Source organism: Solanum lycopersicum, chromosome 4 (genome assembly GCF_036512215.1).
Source record: "Solanum lycopersicum chromosome 4, SLM_r2.1".
In the NCBI taxonomy this organism is placed as follows: Eukaryota; Viridiplantae; Streptophyta; class Magnoliopsida; order Solanales; family Solanaceae; genus Solanum; species Solanum lycopersicum.
In genome coordinates this window covers 10,973,698-10,998,221 of record NC_090803.1, presented here as the reverse complement: position 1 = coordinate 10,998,221, position 24,524 = coordinate 10,973,698, and positions in this window count along the sequence as shown.

Here is a 24,524-nt window from a genome sequence, read left to right as displayed (position 1 = left end):
TTTTTTTTTGGGGGGGGGGGGATTGCTATCTAGAATTGAATGACAAGATGCCCTTTGTGAATTTTGATATCCCAAAACTTTTTCTATTTTGGGACGAAACCTTTTTTTTAAGCTTTCAACCCTATTCTGGATGAGGAAAGGGGGATGGACGATCTTGATCGATATCCGTCCTTGTATCCTGACGTGGCTCTATTTCACATGAGTAGGACAATTCGCCAGCCCTATTTTTTGCTATTGCGATTGAGTGGAGCGTGTCGGTTGAGTTTCTGGGCTTCTAAACTAGGCTGGAGGTATTATTTGTTGTTCGTTTCAGGGTTTACGCGAGGAAGAAGAACAAACAGGGGTCTGTTGTGGTGTCTTTGGTATGGTATTCATGGGTATGGGTTGATGTATTGTTAAGTATTGTTGCATGGTAATGCTAGGAATTGGGTCATTTTAATTGGATGAAAAGAAATAATATTGGGCTTGAGGAATGTCAAATGAAGCTCAAGAAAGGCCTAAATTTGGTGTTATCACAAATGTGTTTAGTAATATCATTAATAAATAAATAATAGGAAATATAAATTAATTAATGAGCTTCTTAATCTTAAAAAAATAAAATAATTATTTTAATTAGAAACAAATTAACCTAAAGTTATTATTTAAGTTATTATTTTACTAAAATTATAATCTTTCCTAGATGATTTTTGAATAATCATAAACTATATTAATTTTATACATAATATGTAAAATATATATACATTATATAAAAATTATAAAAAGTGACAACTAATTAAAATAAATTTGAAAAATATTTTGAATTTTATAGAACTAATTATTCTAAATTGTTATGAAATTAAGAAACTCGATGATTGATTTATAATGTGGATGGTAAAAATTGGGTTTCAACAATGATTTGTTAGTCTTTATTCTTTTGATGTTATTGATAAACCAAGTTATCCGCCAAAAAAGTTGTGTTTACTTTCTCTTGTGCGTATTCGCAAGCATGTTAACTTAGTAAAAGGGTCTATCATATGTTGATTGTTTGAATACAATAATAATCCTATTCAAAATAATTTAACGTACCGTTAATAATAATGTTCTTTCCTTTAGGATGAGAAACTAGTTAACCCTAGTTTCCCAAAGTTAAGGTTAGATTTGGATTGTGACAAGAGATTTCTCGTATAATAATTATGTGGTAGTTTTGTTTTAGTAATATGGTTACTGTTTGGTTAATGATAGCTCTTTTCCTTAGATTTAATATGCTCACGCCTCCTTGGCTTGATAATCGATATTCAAAGGGTCTGCATCTTGTTATGTTGAGTTGGTGTGTTCTTTTTTATTTATTTTCATTATTATATCACTTTTTTAGCATGTGATTTCTTTTAGTATATGTATATGAATAGTTATATGCTTTTATGCAATATGTCTACGTGTGGATTATTTCATTTAGATTATATGTTATCTATATTTAATTTTGGTTGTTTTTTTTATTTTTGTTATTATTATTTATTATTATTTTGTCTTGTATTTGGTTGAATTGGATGAGGTATTAATTTCTCTTTTTTAATCGTATGTAAAACTCCCCCTCGAGTGCATTGTGGACTGCCTTGGCCATCTCTCCCACCTTAATTTGAGCCAAGGGCTCAATACTTCCATCGAGTCAACCCAAAAATTGGCGTACAGGTCCGAAGTTTAAAGAATAAAAGATGATCGAAGAAGTTGGATTAGAAGGCTACTTTTAATCGTATTTTGCTTTGGGTTATCTTTGGGCTTAAGGCCTTGTTGTATTGCTTATTAATTTTTCTACAATATTAGGACAGGTAAAATGGGCCTAAGACCTAAAAATGAAGTGTATTGAAGGCCCAGAAAGTCAAATGGGTTAAAAACCCAAAATAGGAGGGTCCAAATTTCTTGTCAACGCGTACAGGAAACTCGAATTTGGACCCGATTCTCTTTCCCTCTCTCTCTTGTTTATTGTTTATTTACTTGTTTTATTTGTCATTTGTTTTATATTTCGAATACTCCAAATCCCTGTAAAGAGCCGTAATGTTTTTAACAACATAAAATTTGACCAAGTTCGAATATGTTTAGCATAATAAATTTTTTAATTACTAATTAACTTAGATAAAGTTCTAAAAATTCATTTTCAAACAGTTTCAATAGATGTTATTTCGCAAATAAAAAGTTTACATGTTATCCAAATAGTTAAATTCCGGAAAACCACAAGTAGGTGGATTATTTAGGTTCTTAACACCTTCCTTAAATATAAATAGGAATCCCCGAACCATTTTAATTTTTTTTAATTGATTCTTGTGTTATGTCTTTTGAAAACATAGTTTTCTTAATTTTTATTCAAAAATTAAGTGGCGACTCTCTAAAAGCTCTCAAAAAATAAAAAAATATATTTTTCCTTTTTCTCGATAAAACAAGACTTGCAATCCATCATTTTGAATTTTTGAAGAATACTTTTAGTATACTTCTTTTGAGAAATGAATATTTCTTCTTTCACATGAGAAACTTTGATTCCCAACAAATAATTTAGCATCCCAAGATCACTGATTTCATAATCTTGCATTATATCTTGCTTGAAATTTTGCATCATCTTTACATAATTTCCTTTAAAGAGTAGATCATCCAAATAGAGACAAACAATGATCATGCTACCATGTACTTTTTCACATACAAAGTGGCTTCACTTTTAGTTCTCTGAAAATTACTTTTCAGAAAGTATGTATCAATATCATTGTACCATGCTCTTGGAGCTTGCTTCAATCCTAACGAGCTTTTATTAGCCTCTACACCTTCTCTTCTCCTCTTTGAACAAAAAATTCTTTATGTTGCTCAACATAAATCTCTTCATCAAGTTTTCCATTCAGAAATATAGATTTAACATCATGTTAAAATAGCTTACAATTCTTTTGTGCAGAAACAACAATTAGGCTTCTAGTTGTCCTAAGACGAGCAATTGGAGAGAAAATTTCATAAAAATCAATATCTGGCTTTTGCGTGAAGCCTCTAGCAACCAACCTTGCTTTGTAGTTTTGAATATCTCCTTTCTGATTGAGTTTGATTTTGTAAATCCATTTTAGACTTACAATTACTCTTTCTTTTGGTATAACCACTAGTTCCCAAGTATTATTTTTTTCAATCATCTGAATTTCGTCTTCCATGGCTTTCTTCCAAACATCATGCTTTATTGCTTCTTCATAATTTTCAGGCTCAGCACTGGCAAAGTTACATCTTTGATAAATGTCACCCAACATTTTTGTTCCTCTTGGAGGTAGTTCTTCATCATTTGAATCTGGGATTTCTCCCCCTTGAGGGACATCTTCATCTTTCTCATCCACTTTTTGATTTGAAGATATGATAGAAGTATTCTCTATCTTTTTATCCTCCCAATTCCATATTTTTTTTAGTCAAAAAATGACATCTCTACTAACAAGATGTTTGGTAGTTTGGACATTGAGAAGCCTATATACTTTTGTCACATAACGATAACCAAGAAAGATACATTTTTGAATTTTTTTATTCGATTTCGTTCTTTTCTCGTAGGTACATGAGTATAACAAATACACCCGAAAATTATAAAATGACTTACAGAAGGTTTAATTCCACTCTAAGTTTCTACTTGTGTCTTGTCCTTTAGTGACTTTGTTGGACACCCGTTAAGGATGTGCACAATTTTATCCACTACTTCTGCACAAAAATATTTTGGCAGTCCTTTCTCATTTATCATAGTTCTGGCCATTTAAACAATAGTTTTAATTCTTCTTTAAGATACACAATTTTGTTGAGGAGTATACCGTGTTTTAAGTTACTTTTGAATTCCTTCATTTTTACAATATTCTTCAAAATCTCGATTTATGTATTCACCTCCTCTATCACTGTGAATGGTTTTGATGCTGCAACTTTTTTTCTTCTCAACATGGGCTTTAAATTTCATAAATGTTGAAAAAGCTTCTAACTTTTCTTTCATAAAAAAAAACATAAGAAATAAAACCAAGTCATTTTTGAGAAATCATCAATAAAGAGTAGAAAATACCTTTGACTTCCAAAAGATGGAGTCTTCATTGGTACGCAAATGTCAGTAGGTATTAGTTCCAAACTACACTAGCTCTCCAAGACACCCCTTTTGAAAAAGACTTCCTATGTTTGTTTCGCATTATAAAACTTTCACATGGATCCACCTCAGTATGTATTTGAGGAAGCCCTGTACCATGTCCTTTTGTTCCAAAGCCGTGAATCATCTACAATTTCATTTTTTAATTCATTGTAATGAATTTGGAAAAGGAAGTTTCTTTTATCATCTTTACTTCAACATTGACTTGAGTTGACTCAATTTTATCATAAATACTACAATAATTTAAATCTCTAAAGACAAGAGAATTACCATTTTCCATGGGTTGACTAACACTAAGCAAATTTTCTTTCAAGTCAGGAACATAAAGAACATCATGAATTTGTTTACTCACCTTTCATCTTAATTGAAATATTAACTTTACCTTTCGCATCAACTAAGGCTTCATTCCTCATTCTTACTTTAGTAGTGATTCTATTATTAATTGAGAAAAAAATCTTTTCATCTCTAGTGATGTGATTACTACAACAAATATTAACATACCATTCGTTGTTTTGTGTTGAAGCATCAAATTTATACGCAAAGGAAAGGTTTTCTTCCCTTTCATCCTCTTGTTTTTCAAAAAAATTCTCTTGCTCCCGTTTTTGGTGCAAACAATACTTTTAAACGTGGACAAACTTTCAACAAAAGTTACATTAGGGCTTGCCTTTGTGCCAATATTTTTCTGCATTGTGATTATTCTTTTTGCAAAGTTTACAAAAAAGACTTAAGTTGTTCTCACCCTTTTCTTCAACTTTCTTGGAAGAACCATCATGATCCTGCTTCTTTTTTCGCTTGTGATTCTTCTTCTGTTGATTTTTTGAGAAATTTTGAGAATTCTCATTTTTTTAGACTGGAAAGCCGTCTCTTTGGGTTGATCTTCACACAAAAAATATTTGCTTCTCGTGTGCACGAAATGATCCAACTAGCTCTTTGATGTAAGTCTTAGAAAAATATTTCGTCTCCTCGATTATAAAAACACTGTACTCATAATTTTCTATAACACTAATTAAAATCTTTACCACAAGTCGTTGGTAAGAAATTGTATCACTATGATTTCTCATTTCATTAACAATATTCATGACTCTTGTTCAATATTCATCAATTAGATCAGATTCTGTCATCTTAAAATTTTGAAACTCTATTTTAAGAGTTTGAAGATTTATAGTGCGTACCTTTTCGTCATCATACACCTCAGTTTTCAGAGAATCTCAAGCTTCCTTTGCGGTTTTAGAAGTACCAATTTTTGCAAATTATGCTCTTGGGACACAAATTTTGATTTTGCTCAAGGCTTTTGCATCTTGACATTACTTAGCTTCAAGATATTTCATCTCTTCTGCTGTAAGATGACAATCCTTCATTTGTTTTGGATGACATAGTTTTTTCTTCACCTAACCCCAAATTTACAGCAAAAACCTGCTTTTGATACCAATAAGAAGGAAATATGGAAGGATAATAATATCTTTAGAGAATGGTAAAGTTTATTATATGCTACTTATGGTAACTTGAGATGATTACAATCGTCCTCTACTTCACTATTTATACTACTAAAACTAAAAAACAAAAAGTGTTTCAAAAAAAACTAAATACATGTTGCACAATTTACTACAAACATGTACTACGAAATTCTAAAGAGACTTCTTGAAAAACTAAGAGACAATTTCGAAAGACTAAACATTGATGCATTAATTCCAACAGAGGTAGCTTCTCCTTTTGTCATTTTGATAAGCCATGGTATGGTCTGTTTCATTAGTGAGAAGATGTACTTGAAATTTTTCACCTGCTCTACTTTTTAAAAATGTATGTCAGTGACCATGATGAGGGTGTGAAGAACTTAGCATTTTTTCATCAAAAAGAATAATTATATGTAGTTCCTTTTACTGGAATCTATTATGTCATGCAAATGTGATTCTTCAAAAAAATGCTCAATTTTTTTGAGAAACGTAGGACCTAATCAAATGCTTCTTTGTTTTGAAGGATATTATGCTCTAATGTACTCGAAAATATCACACAATTTTGACAAAGTAAGAGAATTAGTTAGAGAATGCATTGTCTTATTTGTCATTGTTAAGGCTAATACAGAACAAGAATAGTACTCTACTTTTAGAAAAAAAATTGCTGGATAGATTTAAAAATTTCAACTTAAAATATGAAAATGAAGGAACTGATAGCTTCCATATGTGAAAGGCATGGTCATTAACATTCTTAGGTATGTGTAATTCTTTTACCCTTATAATGACTTCTTTAATTACTTGTTAATTATGTGTTGCTCTATAAGTTCACCTTTTTAAAAAAAATTAGTGTCACCACTGTTTTATTGTTTGTAATAGCTAATATTTTTCTGTTTCTTCTCCTTCTACTGAAAGTTATGCATACATCTCAATAATTTTCAGTTTTCTCAAAAAGGATGTATAAGGTTCAGTTAAAGAGGCCAAATTCAGTCTTAATTTTACGTTTTCATGTATGATGTTTTTGACTACGTCATTCCCTCTTTCATATAAACAATGGAGAGAGGTAGAAGGCGTAAAAGTATAAAGAGAAATGATTACCACAAGGCTGAGACTAATTCATTTGATATGATTTGGATCTTTTGGTTTGCATAAAAAAACTACTGATATCATTACTTCTATTTACTCAATTGGAATTTGATCAAGTAATCTGAGTGATGATATTTATAATTCAAAACATAAAACATGTTTTCTTTGAAGCACCAAATTAACATTCAATGAAGTCACGCACATAATTAAATGAGTGAAGGGATAATCAATCGGCAGCAGAAGTTTGTTTTGTATATTATGTTGTACGGTTTTTAAATAGTGTCGTTAAATTGTACAACAAAGACTGATGTACCATCTTTCTAGACAAATAAGTCGTAGTCTATGAAGCTACCAAGTTCGAGGAATTTTGAAGAACTATGTAGTAATAGTTGTTGAGAATCAGAAGAAGACTCTATCATTTAACTTGTTCTACTTGTGCATAATTTTTTTTAAAGATCTGTATTTTCTTTTCCCAATTATTGGCATACTATTAATATTGGCATAAAAAATTGGGCATAGATTTCATAACCATATTTGTTAGCATATGCCAATTTTCATGTGCAACATGCATAAATTTTTATACCCTATACATTAGCCAATCTATTATGTATTTAACATAATATTATAGCAATTTACATAAATCACTTTTAGAAAATGTATTGTTAGCCATTTTATTGGTGTACGATTAGTATTGTCATAAACAATTGGGCATAAATTTCACAACCATATTTGTTGGCACAAGCCAATTTTCATATGCAACATGCTTAAGTTTTTATACATTATACATTAGCCAATCATTTAATTATTTAACATAATATTATATCCATTTACATACATCACTTTTAGACAATGTATTGTTAGCCATTTTATTGAATACGATTTGTATTGGAGTTAACAATTGGGCATAGATTTCATAACAATATTTGTTTGCATAAGCCAATTTTCTTGTGCAACATGCTTATGTTTTTATACATTATACATTAGCCAATTTTTTAATTATTTAGCATAATATTATATCCATTTACATATATAATTTTTAAACAATGTATTGTTCACCATTTTATTGGAACAAGATAGCTAATTCATTGAGGATATGATTTCATTGTGAACTTGTTAAGCCAATTTTAGTTCATCACTTTAGAGTAACATTTTTAAGTTGTAATGGACCGCATCATATTGACGTTTAATGAATTTTACATCTTCATAAGGTCATATTAATAACAAGTATGCACAACAGACTGTAATATCTTCATACATAACATTTTTGGACATATCTTTAACATACTATCATTGTTTCAGTTCGCATGATAACACTTAGCATCAAACAAGTACAATTAATCGATTCATTCAATTATTATTTAATAAAAAATAGTACACATTAAGATCAGCCAGAACCACGTACCAATAACATGATTTCTAACATATTCAACATTGAAATCGTAACAAGGATACTACGGAAGGAGTTCGACAAGAACGACGGTAAACAACCAAGTTTACAAGATCTTTGAATCATTCGAAAGAAAGTTATCTTGGAGAAAGAAGTCCAGGAGAGAAACCTATACCTTAAGTAGAACTTAATAAACGAAGAACATCTTCAACGAAAACTTGGAGAAACCTTGAAATCGCCTAGGAGAATTAATGGAATTTTCTGTTTTTCTTTCAATCGCTTGCTTACTATTTTGCGTCATCTTTTTTCCTATGAGTTTGAACGTGATTTGTAGGTTTAAGAACTGATCATGAATTACCAAAAAGCCCCTCCTAAGTTGATTAAACATAGGAAAATGTAACACTTAGTCAAATAAAGAAATTGGTGTTGCCTATGGTTTTGGTGAATATTTTTACTTTATATTAATTAATTAAATCCTTAATTTAATTAATTTAGGTACCTAGGGAAAGTACTAAAGTATCCCTAAGTTATTTGAAGCAAAATTAACCCCTTTGGACCATCCTAGGTTAACTACTAGGATGTTTCTTGCATTATAATAGTTTGGCATAAGAATTTTTGTTTGAATCTTTTAATTTAATTAACTAAATGGATAATTTAATTAATTAAGTAACATAGGGTAAATAATAAAGTACACTTAAATCTTTATAACCATAAATAATCCTTTGGACCATCCTAGGTTAAAAACTAGGTTGTCTTTTTCTTGTATAAACCGAAATCTTGAAACATCTTTGTGATTTCAGTTTTGAACCTTGAAATTAATTAATTAAGATGATAAATTAATTAATTAAGTATCCTATGATAATTAATAAAGTACCCTTAAGTCATTACAACCAAAACTAATCATCTGGACCATCCTAGGTTAAATACTAGGTTGTCTTTTTCTTGTCTCAACCGAAATCTTCAAACTTCATTGTGATATCGGTTTTGACCCTTTAAATTAATTAAAGAAGTTGCTAAATTAAATAATTAAGTACCCTAGGATACTTAATGAAGTATCCCTAAGTTGTTACTATCTGAACTAACTCTTTGGATCATCCTAGGTTAGGTACTAGGTTTTCCCTTTCTTATCTTAACAGAAATCTTATATTTTCCTTTTGTCCCTTGTGCACATTTTAGTCATAACTGCCATAATCGAATTCGGTTAGGTTGGTCCCCTTCTTTGGTAGCTTCTTGACATGTCTTGCACATGTTCTTGCACATGGGTTGTTTGCACTTTCCTAACTAGGTTTTATTTATGATTCATTTAGGAATGTTTACTTATTGTCCCAACGATCCTCACTATGTCCTTGGGATCTGTCTAATCTACATGATCATTTTAAACGATCATGTGCTATGGTACTAGACTTGACACTTGGATGAATAGTAGGTACTTTTCTTTACCAAGCTCCTTAATACTTAGAAAAATTTGCTAACACCCTTTAATCCAATATTTTCTAATATGCCTAATATTTTTCTTATTTGGGTACTTTATAGAAATTGGCTAATACACCTTATTTAATTTTCTATACAATGCCCAGTATTCATCAATATTGGTCATTGGAATGCCTATATATTTCCAATATGCATTCATACGGACTCACTGGGCTCTTCATTTAAAATATAATTTTTCCGGAATATTACAACACTTTTACTTAACCCTTTTAGGGTTACATCATTTCATCACATAAATCTTAGGTTCATTTACTTTTAAACGTATGCTAGGCTTATTAGTCTATACATACAAGCCATGGGTCTTCATTCATAGTTGGCCTAAGTGATTCATATTTACCTAAGATTATGTGGTACAAGACTTGTCCATCTTGTAGATATGCCAAGATATTGATTTCGATCTTTACAGGCTGCATTCATTAAATATATACTTACGTATGACTTATGTGTCAATACGAAATTGGGAAAGGGAACCCGATTTCGAATCCCTTGGAAAACAATTAATATTATTTTAAACTTGATAATCGCATTTGTTAAGATTTGGGGAAACCTATTTCGATCCCCATCAACCCTAAAATATTTCCTCTCTTTTTCCCCTTTCTTTTTTCGTTTAAGAGAAGGATGTTGTTGGTTCAATCCCCCACAAGCTCATTATTTTTATTTTTATTTATCTCTTAACTTTCTCACCTATCCAAGAGGTTGTGGGTTCAATCCCCACTCTCCACATTTATTTTCTCCTTTATTTTTGTCCTACCTCTCTAATACATTCAAGAGGTTGTGGGTTCAATCCCCACTCACCACATCTATTTTTTCCTTGCATTTATCTGACAAAGTTTTTTATGAAATTTTTTTTAGTGATGTCATTGGTTTAATCCCAGATGACCTCACATGTTAATTATAATTTAAACAAAGCTCATTTTTTAAAAAGTTGGTCGAGGCTACAATTTCCAACAGTGTGGAAATTTAGTCTCTTCCAATCCATTTTTGTCATAATTTTTTTTTGATTTTTTTTGTAGCTTTTATGTAATAATGTCTTGGGTTCAATCTTTAGTAATATCGTTTATTTTACATTCATCATTCATTGCATTTTGTACAATTTTGTTTGGGCTAATCCAACCTACAAAATGCTTGAAATTTGTTCACTAGTTTCAGCTTCTTTTTATCATCATTCATGCATTAATGCTTAAGGCATTTCGTGGATCATTTTGTGCATCTTTAAGTGCTAATAATTTTATGATTATATTCAGACAAAAATAACCATTTTATCCAGCAACATTACACAACTTTTACACCTTAAGATTAACACAAATATTCGCACATAAAATTCAACCATATAAACATATAATTTTTCACATACTTTTGGTTTACATAACTTAACATTCTTACAATCCAAACACATAATCAAGAACACATTATCACAAAAATCAAACATCATACTTAAAACACCAGCAAACATACCAGCAACATGTTCTCTAACTTATTTCACATTGAGATCAAATGGATACTAGGGACAATGAGTTCGACAAGAACGGGAACAACCCTAGTGTTCGAGTAGATTCATCTGAGCCTTAAGGGTATCTTGGAAAAGGGACCAAGAGTAATCAAAACCCATAAATTTTATGACGTTCAAGCCTAAACTTGCTTCCCGAAAACTTCTCCAATAATCAAGTCTAAATCCCCTCAAAGTCAACACCAACTCGACGGACAAACTTCTCTTTGCCTACGTGATTGATTTCATTTATTTTCTTATATTTTGTTTACCTACTGTTTTTTTGATGTTATTCTATAGAGAGAATAGTGAGTGAGAGTTATAGAGACATGAGAGAGAGAGATGAGCGTGGGAGAGAAGTGTTATGTTAGGATTAGGAGTCTAGTTTAGGATTTAGTCAAATTAGGTTTTTATTTAATTATTAAAAATCTTATTTACTTTTATTTTAAATCAGTTAATAAATAATAAATATAAATTAATTACATTAATTTACCAACTTAAGATAAAAACACTTTAATTAATTGCTTCCACCTAGGTTCGAACTCGGGTGGAGCAAGACATCACTTCAAGAGACCTATTTTGGCCCTCTCTCCCCAAAATTCCCCTCCACCTTATTAATTAAATAATTTATTATATATTAAGGGTAATTACAATACTACACTTATCGTGATAAAAGACAACTTTACCCCTAGACCCTCCAAACCTAAGATTTTCCCTTTTTAAGTCCGATAAGACTCATTTAAGTAAATATTCATATTTGGGAGTCCAATATGGGGCGAACCAACCTTTCCTAGCTTAAATAACTCCCTAAGTTAGTTCTATTGGATGTAGCAAGGGTTCCGAGGTCTTGTTCTAGGCGCATCATTCCATGTGAACCCGGTTTAATCGTTGGCATTCTTCAAACATTAAGCATTACTTAGCATATCCATTTTTAGGGTTGTTACATTATCTCCCCCAAGAAACATTCGTCCTCAAACGACCCTACTCTCTACTAACAATAAGTAAAACATCTATAGAATGTATGCCTACATAGGTAAGTCAATACTCCCCATAGGTGAATATCTGATTCACATTTTTATATGAAGGTGCACATCCTTGAAACCGACTAGTAGCTTCACATTAATAGACTAAGGAACACTTTCCGAAACTAGTCTCATCAATGCATACAACACAAGTAAACATGTAAGTCATACAAATCAGCAACCAACTTGATGACCAAAAACATACTAACCTCATACTAGTGCATAAACACCATAGACAGCCAAATACATGAAAGACTAATAAAGGCTACGCACCCGAGACTTCACCAGAGGTGCCTTTAATTTCACCCAAAGACTTTAGTGCGAATAATCGTTGCCTCCTTGGAGCCTCTTCACTTGGACCGTTACGTTGAACTCTCTCCTTCCCTTGTTCGTGACTGCTCTTATTCGGACAATCCTTCATCATGTGACCCAGTTTGCCACAACTCTAACAAGCGTTAGAGTCCATCACACATTCTCCTCCATGCAGTATGCCACATGTTACAATCCTAAAAAAATCGAATAGATAATACATTAGGTGATTTATTATTATTTTAAAAATATTAAATTTTAAGGGCATAATGGTTTTTTCACATATTAATTAAAATAAATCAGACTTTTTATTAATTTTGTTTCACGTATTAATTAAAATAAATCAGATTTTGTATCAATTTAATTAAATCCTATTTTTACTAAGTCTTGAATCTAGTTTCCTAATATTTATATTTGTCTCCCCACGTTTCTCAACTCTCTTCCATGTCTCTCAACTGTCATTCTCTCTCATTTTGACTAACAAGAAAGCTCAAGAAAAGTTTAAAAATAATTGTTCTTCACACTTGAAAAATACACGAAAAGTTTTAAAAAAGCAAGGTAATTAAAAACGTCAAGGAAAAGGGAGGTTGTTCGCCGAGTGGTATGTATATTGAGGTGAATTGGGCGTGGATTGGAGGAGTTTCTGGGCAGCAGATTCACAGTTGAACAACATCAAAAGGTATGAGTTTCTCTCCTGCAATTCTTTCTCACAGAGTTATTTTTCTTCGAATGATTCTCAAGGTCTTGAACACTAAGATTGTTCCCCTTTGTGACTCCTTGTCCTTTGTTTCCAAATGAATTTGTAAGATCGGTATGTTGTGATTCTAGATTTGTACATGAATGATATATTTATATTAATTGTGAACATGTTTATGTGAGTGAATTTACAAAAACAATCTTCGAAGTGTGATAGAAAAATTAGTGTGTGTGTGCATGTGGGCAGTGTCTTTGGCCACTATTTTGGGGTTGTATAAATCATGTATTTCTTGTGTATTTTATGTGTGAAATTTGTGTACAACGTGATGTTCATTACCATGAAAAATAGTAGATTGAAATCACCTTATTTTAGCCTACTAAGCTTATGAACAGTGTGATTAAAAATGAGTTGAATAATTACAAGAATTTTCCAGATTTGGGTACTTTATAATAGGGTTGAAATATGGGTTTAAACGGAAAAAAAATAAGTGAGGTCGATGGGAATCAAACCCAAGACCGCACATGTTGAGATGGCTTAAAAAGAAAAAAATGAATGGGGCTAAAGGGAATCAAACCCCCTTAGCTACTGATCTCGCCATAAAGAAAAAAAAAGAATTGGACTAGGGGGGATCGAACACGTGATTTGTGGTGTGAAGGTGGAGAAAATTAATTAAGCAAATAAATGGGAGGCGTGGGATTTGAAGATACTACATCTAGGTACACGCGAAGGAAAAGAAAAATAAGAAAAAGAAAACATGAGAAGATGAAATTGAACCGAAGACCTCAAGGCTGAAGGAAGGAGCGAAATAAATTAGGAAATGAAGTGAGACTGTGGGGGTTTGATTCCACAACCTCACTGCCACTAGCGCAGTTTAAATAAAATAAAGATAGAGAGGCCGTGGATGTTTGAACCCAGAACCTCCCTATCCCAGCGAGAAAGCATGAAAGAAATTAAAAAAATAAATAAATAAGGGGGTTGTGGGGGTTCGAAACCACAACATCCCTATCCCAGCGAAAATTAAAGGAAAAATCAAACAGGCTGTGGGGGTTTGAACGCACAACCTATTGATTTAGGAAAGAATGGTCAACAAGAGACTATTAAAAATTAAAAAGGGATTGTGCGAGTTCGAACCCCAACCCTTCGATTAACTAAGAGTAAAATTAAAATAGAAAATTATTACTTCCATGTAAATGTTGAGATTTAATTTAAAGTTCTAATATTATGAATATTATAAATAAAATCAATGAAGAATATAAATTATATCCTAGTGATTCAAGATTTGGGTTCCCTTGCCCTAACTTCTGTATTGATGCACAAGTCATACGTGCATAAAATATCCAAGAGTTATTCCATTTACATTGATCAAAAATCAAGATCTTGGCATATATAAAAGATACATAAGTCTTGCACTACATAATCTTAGGAGAGTAAGAATCACTTAGCGATTTATTAATGAAGCCCCATGGCTTGTATGTATAGACACATAAGTTTAACATACGTTCAAAAGTAAGTGAACCTAAGATGTACGTATTGAAATGATGAACCCTATGAGGGTTAACAATGACTTTAAGATACACTAAATGGCCAAGTTCATTGGCATATGATAAGATGAACTATGAAATGAAGAAATGAATATTTATGTAATATGAGGTGAGTAACTATGAAAAGCAAAGTCATAATGATGAAGAATGAGGTAACAACATGATATGAGGATAATGTATATGATGAGAGAAATCTCTAATGAGCCTATGTAAATGTTACCAATATGTACTCATTAATGAATGAAACTTTATATTGAGCACCGATAGTCTAGCTATGAATGGTGATGCCTTATTTCGGGAAGGGAAAAGGTTCACGTAACTCTTATGAGATGAGGTTGTCTGCCTTGGCGGGTATGGGTCTCCATACATCTCCTAGTCTTTGAACCTATAATACCAATAGAGGGATCTGGCGGAGTTAAATTACTATATACGCTAGCATGTTATTAAGTCACTTTGGCCGGTGATTTCACCTATTTTCGGTGTGGGGGAGACACTGAATTTCATGATGCTCACATAATCTATGTCGGTTAAAGTTAAAGTTCCCAATGAATAAATGAGGCCAGCCTCAAATGAAGCGTATAAAGAAATTAATGATACAGAAGGTGTTAGGATAGGATAATCAAGAGGTGAACTAGATTAAGGTAATGACATTAGGTTAATCGTGATCAATGCATTACAAACCCGATGAAAGTCTTAAACTAGATCTTTTGTATAGCTTGTGTTCACACTAGCCTATGAATTAAATGAAAAGAAGTATGTATGAATGAATGGAGCAGACTAAGTGTTTGCTCATGAAGACTCCCTAGTTGAGGTCCCATGTGTTGAGCCCTCCTTTTTAAAAGTCTTAATGTCAAGTCCATCATTCCAAGGTCTCATGGCATATTGATGAATGATATGAAAGAAATTATGTGTCATGTGTTATGTGCTATGATATGTGGTATATGAAGATGTTATGTGTTTTGTGCAATACGATATTTATAATGATGCATGTTACTGTAATTGCATGAACTTCCTAACTCAATTTGTAAAGTTCACTAACTTTCCTAATCTCATTTTGACAAGTCTACTGTCTTGACATCAAAAAATCATGTCCTTAGGGAAGACCTGGTCATTCACATGCATGTACTTGGTGTGTACTTGCATATACCCATACGTAGTACAAGTTTGTACTAACCCTATACATCTATACTATTTTAGGTGCAAGAAAAGGTGGGTGATAGGGCAACAGGTTCAGTGTGGTAGATATTCGGGCGTCAGTATTAATCTAGAGTTAGGTAAGTCCTGATGCCTTCGAGGATGCTACTGTTTTATATTTTAGCGTAGTTTTAGAGTTTAGCTAGTGGAGCATATTCCACAGAGTTTCTTTTCTATTTTGGTTCAGACTTTGTATTGGTGCCATTTTGGCCATCATACAATTAATACTTAATGAACTATTTGTTTTAGTTGCTTATCTCTTTAATGTTAGATGCTTTATCATGAACGATTATTAAATTTTAAGAATATTTAGTAAGTATGCTAAAGATAAAAAAAGTTTCAAATTTTCCGCTGCAATTACCCTAGGTGAGGTATGAATAACGCATGTAGACTTGTCTGCGATGGCTAAGAAGTTAGCAACGCCGGTCTCTTTTGGGGTATAGATTCTAGTCGTGAAAAAGTTAAAATTAGAGCCCTTGGTTAAATTTTGAGAATATTGAGTTCACATCAACCACATTGAGTAGTTCTAAGTCATGGTAGTGAAGTGCACCACTATCCTGGATAAGAGACTTAGCGATTCGTTGGAAAAATTTACCTTCAACTGATCTTATAATGCTTTTCCTAATGTTTGAGTTCTTGGTGTGATGAACCTGTCTAACATCAATCCTTGTTGTTTTCAGAGTATGAACACTTGGAGAACTAAGGGTCCGAGGAGGGGAGGAGCAACATCTAGGGGTAATCAGAATCCACCTTCGGATCTAGCTGAAGGAGTGGTCATGCCAATTAACCCACCTAGTTTGACTGATGCTGAGGTGAGGGCATCTATAAATAAGATGGCACAGGCCATCACAATGGAGGCTCACGATATGACTGCCCTAGTCAACCAACAGGATGTTTAGAGAAAGAATCCACTAGTTCGCAGGATGGCTTACACATTGAGAGATTTCACGAGGATGAATCCTCCTATATTCGCAGGGCCTAAGACATTAGAGGATACTCAAAATTTTGTAGATAAGGTGCATAAGATACTACTGGCTATGGGAGGAACTAATATTGAGAAGGCTGAACTGGCTTTCTACCAGCTCAAGGATGTTAAAAAAACATGGTACAAAATGTGGAAAGATAGTCGTGTGTTAGGTGGAGTGCTAATCACATGGGAGCAGTTCAAGACAACATTTCTGGAGAGATTCTTCCCAAGAGAGATGGGGGAGGCCATAGTTGTTCATCAACCACAAGGCTCTATGACGGTCAGGGAGTATTCCCTAAGAAAGTTTGTTATGCTATCAGGGTATGTTACTTTCCATAGTATTTAATAGAAAGAATAGGGAGAATACTGAGATTTGTTAAAATCATAAAGGTAAGGATTATGTTGTAGATGATGCTTTGAACAGGATGAGCATGGGAAGTACAACTCACGTTAAGGATGAGAAGAAGGACCTGGTGAAAGAGGTACACACACTGCCGGAGTTGGTGTGCGATTGGTTGACTCTACTAGTGGGGGTGTTTCAACTCATCCTAGTTCTGAATAATCCTTGGTAGTTGAAGTCAACAAGGGTCAGCATCTTGATCCTATTTTTACGGAGCTGAAGGACTTAGTGCCGTTAAAAATGAATAAGTCTTTCGCTTTAGGCGGTGAGGGCATACTTAGATACCAGGAAAGGCTGTGTGTACCATATATGGATGATTTGCGGACCAGGATTGAGGCAGAGGCCCATGGTTCCAGATATTCCATAAATCCACGTTCCACCATAATATATCATGATCTTAAGTAAATTTATTGGTTAGATGATATGAAGAAGTACATTGCATAATATGTGTCTAAGTGTCCTAATTGTCAGCAGGTTAAGGCAGAACATCTTAAGCCTCGTTGTCTCACAAAGATTTTTGATCTGACTTTGAAGTGAGAGGCCATTTATATGGACTTCGTGGTTGGTCTTCCGAGGACTAGGAGGCAGCATGACTCCATATGGGTTATGGTGGACAGATTGACTAAGTCAACTCACATTAACCCTGTGAAGTCTACTTAAAAAAGAGAGGATAATGTGAGACTATAGAATGATGAAATTGTGAGTTGGCATGGGATTCCATTGTCTATAATATCTGATAAAGGAGCTCATTTTACTCAACATTTATGGAGATCTTTCCAGAAATGCTTGGGAACTCAGGGTAACCTTAGCACTGTGTTTAATCCGCAGACAGATAGGCACGCAGAATGCACCATTCAGACATTGAAGAACATATTTAGAGGGTGTGTGATTGAATTCAGATGTAATTGGGATCAACATTTACCTTTGACAGAGTTCTCATATAATAATAGCTATCACTCCAGCATTGGGATGACACCTTCTGAGGCATTGTATGGTAGGAGGTGTAGATCTCTAGTTTGGTTGTTCGTGGTTGGAGAGTCATCCATTTTGGGTCCATAGATCTTTCATGAGACCTTAGAGAAAGTTAGAGTTATTAAGGACACGTTGGCTACTGCTTACCGCCGATAGAAATCATATGCAAACAACAAAAAACGACCCTTAGAATTTAATGTTGGTGACCAGGTTTACTTGAAGATATCGCCTATGAAAGGGGTGATGAGATTTAGTAGAAAAGAAAAGCTGAGTCCGATGTATGTGGGTCCATATTAGATCCTTCAGCATGTGGGTGAGGTGTCCTATACGTTAGCATTGCTTGCAGAGCTAGCTTTGTTCATCTAGTCTTTCATGTCTTTATGTTGAACAAGTGCCTAGGTGATCCATCATCAATCCTACCTATTGATGGTTTGGGGGTTGGTGAAGACTTGTCCCATGAGGAGGTACCTATTGAGATCTTAGACACACAGGTCAAGAGGCTGAGGTACAAGGAGATTGCAATAGTGAAGGTATTGTGGAGGAATCATCTTGTTGAGGTTACTACGTGGGAGGCTAAGCCCGACATGAGATCCCACCATCCTCATCTTTTTAGCACTTGAGGTTAGTCTTCCTACTCTTAAGCTTATCTTTCCTTATCTCTTCGTATTTTGTTGCTATTTGTTTACTATGCATAGCGATTATGTTATGATCTGATTTGCATTACGATGTGTAGTGGTAATGTCATTTGGGGAAGAATATTCCTCTGGGGGGGGTCATGTAACAACCTAAAAAATCGAATAGATAAATACTTAAGGTGATTTAATTATTATTCTAAAAATCTGAAATTATTAAGCCATAATGGTCCTTTCACGTATTAATTAAAATAATAAGATTTTGTATAAATTTAATAAAATTCTATTTTGGCTAAATCTTGAATTTAGTGTCCTAATACTAATAAATCTCTCCAACACATTTCTCAACTCTCTTCAACGTCTTTCACTCTCATTGTCTCACGCACTGACTAACAAGAAATCTCTAGAATAGTTTAATAAAAATTGTTATTCGCACTTGAAAAACACACGAAAAGTTATAAGAAAAGCAAGGAAATCAAAAACTAAAAGGCAAAGGGAGGTTATACGTCGAGTGGCGTGTATGTTGAGGAGAATCCGGCGTAGTTTGGAGGAGTTTCTGGGAAGCATCTTCACACTTCAAAAACATAAGAAGGTATGGGTTTTTCTCCTAAAATTCTTTCTCCAAGAGTATTTTCCTTCGAACGATTCTCAATGTCTTTAAAACTAAGGTTTTCCTTTTGTATGTCCTTATCCATAGTTTCCAAATGAAATCGTAGGATCGCTTTGTTGTGCTTATAAATTTAGACATGAATGATGTATTTATATAAATAGTGAACATGTTAATGTTATATAAATTACAAAAATTATATTCGAAGAGTGATCGAAATGTTGGTGTGTGTGTGTGTGCACGTGGGCATTTGCTTTGGCCACTATCTTGGGGTTGTATAAATCATGTATTTCTTGTGTATTTTATGTGTGAAATATGTGTACAATATGATGTTCATCACCATGAAATATAGTGTATTGAAAAAACCATCTTTTATCAAACTAAACTTATGAACAATGTGACTAAAAATTAGTTGAATAATGACAAGAATTTTCCAGATTTGGGTACTCTATAATAAGGTTGAAATCTGGGTTTTTTAAGGGAAAATTAAATAAGTGAGGTCAATGGGAATTTAACCCAAGACCTCACATGTTGAGATGGCTTAAAAAGAAAAAAATTAATTGGGCTAAAGGGAATCGAACACTCTTAGCTACTGATCTTGCCTCAAAAAACAAAAAAAATGGGACTAGGGGTGATCAAACTCGTGATCTCTAGGGAGAAGGAGGAAAAATTAATTAAGCAAATAAATGGGAGGCGTGGGATTCAAACCCACTACCTCCAGATACACGCGAAGGAAAATAAAAATAAGGAAAAGAAAATGCGAGAAGAGGGTTTCGAACCCACGACCTCAATGCTCAAGGAAGGAGCGAAATAAATTAGGAAATGAAGTGAGACTGTGGAGGTTTGATCCCACAACCTCACTGCCACTCGCCCAGTTTAATAAAATAAAGATAGAGAGGTTGTGTGGGTTCGACCCTACACCCTCCCTATTTAAGCGAGAAAGCATGAGCGCATTTAAAAAAATAAATAAATTAGGGGGATGTGGGGGTTTGAATCCACAACCTCCCTATGCCAGCAAAAATTAAAGGAAAAAAATCAAACAGGCTGTGGTATTTTTAACCCACAACATCTTGATTTAGGCAAGAATGGGCAATAAGAGACTATTAAAAATGTAAAAGGGATTTTGGGGGTTCGAACCCCCAACCCTTTGATTAACTAAGAGTAAAATTAAAATAGAAAATTAATACTTCCATGTAAATGTTGAGAATTAATTTAGAGTTCTTATGTTATGAATATTAGAAATAAAATCAATGAAAAAAATATAAATGATATCCAAGTGATTCAATATTTGGGTTCCCTAGCCCAAACATCCGTATTGATGCACAAGTCATACGTGAGTAAAATATCCAAGAGTAATGCAATCTACATAGATATAAAATCAAGATCTTGGCATATATACAATACACATAAGTCTTGTACTACATAATCTTAGGAAACTAAGAGTCACTTAACGAACTATGAATGAAGCCCCATGGTTTGTATGTATAGACACATAAGTCTAACATACTTTCAAAAGAAAGTGAACCTAAGAAGTACGTAATGAAATGATGAACCCTAGGAGGGTTAAGTATGAGTATAAGATAAACTAAATGGTCAAGTGCATTGGAATATTAAGAGATGAACTATGAAATGAAGAAATGAACATTCATGCAATAAGAGGTGAGGAACTATGAAAAGCAAAGGTACTAATAATGACGAATGTGGTGACAACATAATATTAGGCTAATGTATATGATGAGAGCAATCCTAAATGATCATAACTAAAAGTTACCAATACGTACTCACCAATAAGAGTGTAAGATTATGAAAAGACCAGTCTCTATGAAAACTCTAATGAAAGTATTGAGTTTAACACACATAATGCCAATAATGAGATGAGAAATCATCTAAAAGAGATATGATGTCGTCATACTGCAAGGTAGCTTCCGTGACGTATAAGTTTGAACGTAATGGAACTTTATACTGAGCACTGATAGGCTAGGTATGAGCTGTGATGCCTTCTTTCGGAAAGGGCGAAGGTTGTCATAACTCTCATGAGATGAGACTGTTCATCTTGCCTGGTATGGGTCTCCATACATCTTCTAGTCTTCGAACCTTTACTACCAATATAGGGATCTAGCGGGGTTAAATTCCCATATATTCTAGCATATTATTGAGTCACTTTGGCCGGTGATTCGACCTCTTTTCAGTGTGAGGGAGACACTAGTTTTCATTATGCTCACATGATCTATGTCGGTTAAAGTTAATGTTCTCAATATATGAATGAGGCCATCCTCAAATAAATCATATAAATAAATTAATGATACCATAGGTGTTAGGATAGGATAATCAAGAGGTGAGCTAGACTCAAGATATGACATTAGCTTATTCCTGATAATTGAACAACAAATTCGATGAAAATCTTAAAACTAGATCTTTGTTATAGTTGGTGTTCACACTGGCCTTTGAATGAAATGAAATGAAATATGTATGAATGAATGAAGCAATCTATGTGTTTGCGAATGAAGACTCCCTAGTTAAGGTCCCATGTGTTGAGCCCTCATTTTGGTAAGTCTTAATGTCAAGTCCATAATTCCAAGGTCTCATGGCATATTAATGAATGATATGAAAGATGTTATGTGTCAAATGTTATGTGTTATGATATGTGTTATATGAAGTTGTTATTTGTTGTGTGAAATACGATATTTATAACGATGCATGTTACTCTCATGTAATTACCTTCCTAACACAATTTTGAATGTTCACTAAGTTTTCTAATCTCAAATTGGCAAGTCTACTGACTTGACTTCAAAAAAAAATCATGTCGTTGGCAAAGAAATGTTCTTTCTCATGCATGTACTTTGTGTGTGCTTACATATACCCATACTTAGTACAAGTGTGCACTAACCCCATGACTTTGAGGATGCTACTGTTTTACATTCTAGCATAGTTTTAGAGTTGAGCTAGTGGAGTATGTTCCACTAGCGTTTCTTTCCTATTTTGGTTTAGACTTTGTATTGGTGCCAGTTTTGCCATTATAAAATTAATACTTAATAAACTATTTCTTTTAGTTGCTTATATCTTTAATGTTAAATGGTTGATATTGAACGATTATGAAATGTTAAGAATATTTAGCAAGTATGTTAATGATCAAAAAATTTCAAATTTTCAACTAAAATTATTCTAGGTGAGGTATGAATAACGCATGTAGGCTTGTTTGGGACATCTGAGAGGTTAACGATGCCAGTCTCGCTTGCGTCTATATTGTGGTCATGAGACCTAACTTCCTACAAAGTGGCCTCTCCTAGGCTTTAAAGTCTTACAAACCTCAGGGAGTAATCCCTTACGGACATCGAGCCCTGCTAAATGTTGATGAATTCCTCAGCCCTACCCTCCTTCATTTATCTGGGAATAAACCGCCCTAGAAAACTCATCTTGAAAATATCCCAAATAATAGGACCCCCTCCCAAGGCTCTGCTATCCTGCCACACCTTATACCAGGATTGAGCTACATCCTTTAGCTGGTAGGATGCCAACTCAGACTTTTCCACATCAATCAAACCCAATAACCTGAGCTTGTAAAGTTCTACTAGGGCCATCTATACAAAAGTTGTCCTAACTTCTCCATCAATCAACCCAGCTTGGTTAATAGGTTTATTCCAACAGCTGGAACCTGGGAAGGAACCTAAATTACTCCAGAAGCTTTTTATCCAATATCTCCACCTTCTTTTCTCATAGTATTCATCATTTAGAATCTTCAAAAGTTTATGTTAGTGACACTCTTAACACAAAGAAATCAAAAATTAAAGAAGGCACAATAATATTAGAAGAAGGGAAATTTTCCTACGCATCATGCAGTCTCTAATCCAGGATAGTGGTGCACTTAACTACAATGACTTAGAAACTGCTCAATGTGGTTGATGTGAACTTATTATCCTCGAAATTTAACGTAGTGCTCTGATACCAACTTTGTCACGACCGGAATCTAGACCCAGACTAGACTGGAATGGTTGACTTCTCATAGGTCGCAGAAAAGCCTACATACTTCATTCTTACTTTATCTAGGTTAATTTTTAGTAGAAAATTTGAACTTTTAGTCTTATTACTTCATGCTTGACATTTTAATCTTAACTTCATAGGCGTTCAAAATCAGCTGCACCAATACAAAATTTCATAATAAACATAAACATATTTTGGCCGAAACATAAACAATACAAAGTATTAAATGAAAGTGGAAAGAAACACTACTTGAACATTCTCCACTAGCTAAAGCCTACATCTAAGCTAGATAATAACGGTAGAAATCCTGGAAGGCATGAGGGCCTACCAAGTCTGATGAAAGCTCTACGTCCGGATTGCTGCAACGTCAAACTTTATGCTCTAGCGTCCACCTATGCGTTCACCTAAAAATATAGAGTTGTATGGGATTAGTACACACTTGCACTACCTATGGGTATATGCAAGCACACACCAAGGACATGAATGAGAAAGAATATCTCTTTTCTAACAACATGATTTATGGAAACTCAAGTCAGTGGACGTGCCAATTTTGGATTAGGAAAATCAGTGGACCTGCCAAATTTTTATTTGGAAAGTCATGCCATGATGTAACCTTCATCATGAAACTTATCATTTTGCAAATAACACATATCATATTGCATATAATACTTAACATCTTTCATATCATTAATTCATATGCCATGAGACCTTGGAATCATGGACATTACATTAAGACTTTCCAGAAATGAGGGCTCAACATATGAGATCTCAACTAGGGAGTGTAATTTAGCAAACACAGAGTCTGCTTCGTTAATTCATACATACTCCATTTCATTTCATCCATGGTCCAGTGTAAACACAAGTTATACCTAGGATGTTGTATAAGACATTCATCGAGTTTTGGTGAGATGAGAAAGAATATGACCTAATGTCATCATTTGAACCTAACTCACCTTTTGATTATCCTATCATAACAAATTTGGTATCATTTATTTCATTATGTACATCATTTGAGGCTGACCTCCTTCATTCATTGGGAACTTTAACTTTAACCGACATAGATCATATGAGCATCATCAAATCCAGTGTAATAAAACCCCACACAAAAAAGAGGTGGAATCACCGGCCAAAGTGACCAAAAACATGCTAGCGTACATGAGAATTGAACCCCGCCAGATCCCTATATTGGCAGTATAGGTTCGTAG